The 4,874-nt window shown below is 45.2% G+C and overlaps 1 non-coding gene across 1 annotated transcript; it reads right to left on the minus strand.

Moving 5' to 3' along the window:
• Positions 1-3,019: 3,019 nt before the first annotated feature.
• On the minus strand, positions 3,020-3,094 carry Trnar-gcg (transfer RNA arginine (anticodon GCG)). Its single transcript has one exon. It is a non-coding gene; the product is annotated as a tRNA-Arg (tRNA).
• Positions 3,095-4,874: the final 1,780 nt, after the last annotated feature.

A 4,874-nucleotide genomic window follows, 5' to 3' on the forward strand; every position in this document is an offset into this window, starting at 1 on the left:
CTCCGTTCCCATGACATAATCCAAGATGGCGATCAGAGGAAAAATGGCAGGAGAAATTCACACCCAATCTGTGCAAAGCTTTCCAAGAGGACGGGCGTAACTGTTTACTGTGTACTATGTCTTCAATGGATGAGAGGTCTGTGGTGGAGAAAGAGACGTTTAACAGGTGTAATCATGGAGCTGAACACTTTGTCCATAGCCACCTACATGATGCTTGGAAGCAATGATATTTGTTGAATGTATGAAGAGGAGAAATATGCTTCATCAAATAACGAAGATCATTATATAAAGATCCAGTCAGTCTTCTGGAGTGCAATAAGCAAGATGTTTACACACTCCGGTGTGCACTCTCCCTGCCCCGGAGTCTCCGTGCTGGGCTCACGGCATCAGCATGTGGCAGCCACAGGGTGGCCACATGCTAAGTACTTCCTGTCGTATTGGAAATACCCCAAGCATTCCTTCTTCCCATCCCTGGCGCCAGATGCCCCTTGTCATTGAACACGAACTGCTTTGAGAGTTATTAAATCTGCTGTTTAAGCAGTGTACAGAATATTGTCACCTACATTATCTTGAAGATGCCACACAAACTAAATGTACTACCGCAGAAAGAGTGAGAGCCGAATCACTTTCTAAATTTGAAATTTCTTGTACGAGCTTACACCGTTGGTGACGTGCACCCGCGCTTTCTGTCTGTTAAAGCACACCAAAGCACTCACAATCTATATTCAATGTCGCAGGGTATGTGTGGAAGACCAAATCATTTGGAGGAAACAGCATACTATGATTTATAAAGCTTGTACAGTTTTTAACGTGGATGTCGTTATCGATAGTTGTGTGCGCCTGTAGAAACAAGACCGGTTTCTTTATGCGGTGTCACAGTAACATAGGCACTGCGATTGTGTTTTAAAGAGCTTTTCTCTTATAAGACGATTGCCTCTCTCTTCCTAAGACACGCTGATACCACTTTCAAGAAAAAATAAATGAGACATGTCCATTCATCGCGAATTTTCACTCATTATTGTTTGGTGTTACCGCTATTGGCGAAGTATTATACTTGGTGGGGGACGTGTGATAGATTCTCCGTGAACAGCAGGCTTATACAGTATGTGTACTGTGTTGATTGTTCCAACGTGCACAAAGGAAATGGCACCATCCCGTCGTAAGGGGAGGTATGGATTTGATGTGGAAAATAGGCGAAAGGGGAGGGGGGTGTGAAAGACTTTTTTGCGTGGAAAATTATGTCCCATCATCAGGAGGATACTGATATTCATGTTTTCAGAGCCACAGCCATTAGGAGCGGTTATTTCCGAGACTTATCTCAGTGTCGAACGTCATCAGATTGAGACTACAGTCGTAGTATTTAATTGTATATACAGTCCGCCCCAGTAGCTGAGTGGTCAGCGTGACGGATTGCCGTCCTCTGGGCCCGGGTTCGATTCCCGGCTGGGTCGGAGATTTTCTCCGCTCAGGGACTGGGTGTTGTGTTGTGTTCATCATCATTTCATCCCCATCCGGCGTGCAGGTCGGCCAATGTGGCGCCGAATGTAATAAGACCTGCGATATGGCGGCCGGACCTGCCCCGCGAGGGGCCTCCCGGCCAATGACGCCAAACGCTCATTTCCATTGTATATACAGTGATGTATATGTGGCTGGTTTCCTAGAACGATTGTTCCTGGCGTGCGGGGAGCGCCTAGCGGCGGTAGCCTGTGATTGAAACGCTTGACATTTCTGGCCTACGGCTGGAACCATCCAAACTGGATAGGCTGGAGTACAAGAATGCAGATGACCGAACCGTATCGCCCTCTAGGCGGCTGAATAGCGAACGAATCCTCAGTATGTGTTGGGCATCCTTTGTGATCACGTGTGTTCCTCATGGAAATTTGAGAAGATTCAATATGGATGTGTGTTTGTGCTGGATAATTATTCCCTCCCATGCAAATTGTCCAGGTGACTGCTTTTACAGATTTCCCATGTTTATTTGGTTGAGATAACATCGATTATGGTGTGTGTTGTGGGAACCTAGATGGTGAAATTCCTCGGAATAAAACATGTAATTGCATCACACGTTGTTTGAATATTCTTGTGTCACTCGCAAAGCTCTCACTCTTTCTGCGGTAGTACATTTAGTTTGTGTGGCATCTTCAAGATAATGTAGGTGACAATATTCTGTACACTGCTTAAACAGCAGATCTAATAACTCTCAAAGCAGTTCGTGTTCAATGACAAGGGGCATCTGGCGCCAGGGATGGGAAGAAGGAAGGCTTGGGGTATTTCCAATACGACAGGAAGTCCTTAGCACGTGGCCACCCTGTGGCTGCCACATGCTGATGCCGTGCGCCCAGCACGGAGACTCTGGGGCAGGGAGAGTGCACACCGGAGTGAGTAAACATCTTGCTTATTGCACTCCAGAAGACTGACTGGATCTTTATATAATGATCTTCGTTATTTGATGAAGCATATTTCTCCTCTTCACACATTCAACAAGTATCATTGCTTCCAAGCATCATGTAGGCGGCTATGGACTAAGTGTTCAGCTCCATAATTACACCTGTTAAACTTCTCTTTCTCCATAATAGTACGAGGGCCTGGTGAGAAGTTGCGCATGTAGATATGCAGCCAACATTACATAACTGTCATGCGTTTTCTTCTTCAAGACAATTCTCAGCCGCATTCTGCAGGGGCAATGAAGATGTCCCTGCATCGTTTTCAATTGGAAATGTTTGACAGCCCACAATACAGCCCGTAATTGTCTCCCTCTGAGTTTCATCTCTGCTCACATGAACCGCTGGCTATGAAGACAACATTTTGTCAGAGACAACGAGCTGTAGGCCAGTGCAGAGAATTGGTGGAAAACATTGGCGGCTGCCTTCTATAACGAGGGTATTGGAAAGTTGGAACAACGCTACGACAAACGTCTAAGTCGAATCGGGGACTATGGGGATAGGTAGCTGGAAGTTGTAGACAACTGTTGGAAATAAAACAGTTTTGATTTTAAAACTTCCTGGCAGATTAAAACTGTGTGCCCGACCGAGACTCGAACTCGGGACCTTTGCCTTTCGCAGGCAAATGCTCTACCAACTGAGCTACCGAAGCACGACTCACGGCCGGTACTCACAGCTTTACTTCTGCCAGTATCTCGTCCCCCACCTTCCAAACTTTACAGAAGCTCTCCTGCGAACCTTGCAGAACTAGCACTCCTGAAAGAAAGGATATAGCGGAGACATGGCTTAGCCACAGTCTGGGGATGTTTCCAGAATGAGACTTTCACTCTGCAGCGGAGTGTGCGCTGATACGAAACTTCCTGGCAGATTAAAACTGTGTGCCCGACCGAGACTCGAACTCGGGACCTTTGCCTTTCGCAGGCAAGTGCTCTACCAACTGAGCTACCGAAGCACGACTCACGCCCGGTACTCACAGCTTTACTTCTGCCAGTATCTCGTCTCCCACCTTCCAAACTTTACAGAAGCTCTCCTGCGAACCTTGCAGAACTAGCACTCCTGAAAGAAAGGATATAGCGGAGACATGGCTTAGCCACAGCCTGGGGATGTGAGTACCGGGCGTGAGTCGTGCTTCGGTAGCTCAGTTGGTAGAGCACTTGCCTGCGAAAGGCAAAGGTCCCGAGTTCGAGTCTCGGTCGGGCACACAGTTTTAATCTGCCAGGAAATTTCGTATCAGCGCACACTCCGCTGCAGAGTGAAAGTCTCATTCTAGTTTTGATTTTCACTGTGGTTTCCATTTAGCGACCTATCGATCCTTACTTTCCGAATAGCCCTCGTATATCAGTTGTGTGGTATAACCTGCGTTAAATCGTATACAACTGTGTGGTCAATGGGTTTGTGACTTAGAACACTATTACCAACGATCGTTAACAGTAAGCCTTTCAGCCATCACAGGACTTCCATGTCATGTGTGATGATGAAATATGTCCATCCTGTTTTGGCATCCTCCTCTAGACGAGTGAAGATTTATGCGACATACTCGATTCCCCTGCCACATCTTGGGCATAAGATCGAATCTTCAGTTTCGTAACTACAGTGATTCTAAGTTAGTGACAGGTGTTTGTGAGATACTGCAATCCCTGTGTATACATCTGCTTGACAGATGTACTGTTTATGGAGTTAGTGACAGCAGGGCGTGTAATTTCACATGTCAAACACCGCTGCTATATCTTTGTCTGTTTCCTTGAGGGAGGCATTCTCCATCGTTTTATATATGGCTGATGTGACGAAGTATAATTTCTGAACCGTGACGGTTGTTGTATTCTTGATGGTTGGAGAATATTTTAATAAATGAAAAGGTTTCCTATATCCCGACAGGGCGTCCCGTTCCAGAGGTTTCCTTATGACAGAGGAAGGAGCAAACTGCCAGTTATCCGTATCCACTGTGAATGTACGTTGCACATTTTTTGACATCTTTTTCGACTTTATTATGTAAGTTTAAAACGATATGTTCTGTATCTATGGCATATCCTTAAGAATTTGGTAATAACTGTATCATGCATTAGTGTAAATTTGGTTTTCTGCCCTATGGTTGATTTGAAAATCAATCTCGGCCTGAAATTCGACATCGATTGAAACATAAAATATTTGCAACTTGGACTGGTTTTTCGTTTTATTGAGTTGCTTATGGTTTTTTAACAACATTATACCGTATGTCTATTGAGGAATAGTAATACATGCAAGCTGACTGCTGTCTTTGATGCTTTCCTGGGTAAAAAGAACCATCTGAATCTAAATTGACTCTCATCTGCGTTAAAGGATGACAGAAAGTGGGTGGATGATTGGTTGAGATGGGGCTGTAACGAGGTATGATTTAATGGCAGACTGATGATGCATTCTAGAGAGAGAGGGAGATGTTGTTGTATGTCGTTTATC

Source organism: Schistocerca serialis, chromosome 1 (genome assembly GCF_023864345.2).
Source record: "Schistocerca serialis cubense isolate TAMUIC-IGC-003099 chromosome 1, iqSchSeri2.2, whole genome shotgun sequence".
Lineage (NCBI taxonomy): Eukaryota > Metazoa > Arthropoda > Insecta > Orthoptera > Acrididae > Schistocerca > Schistocerca serialis.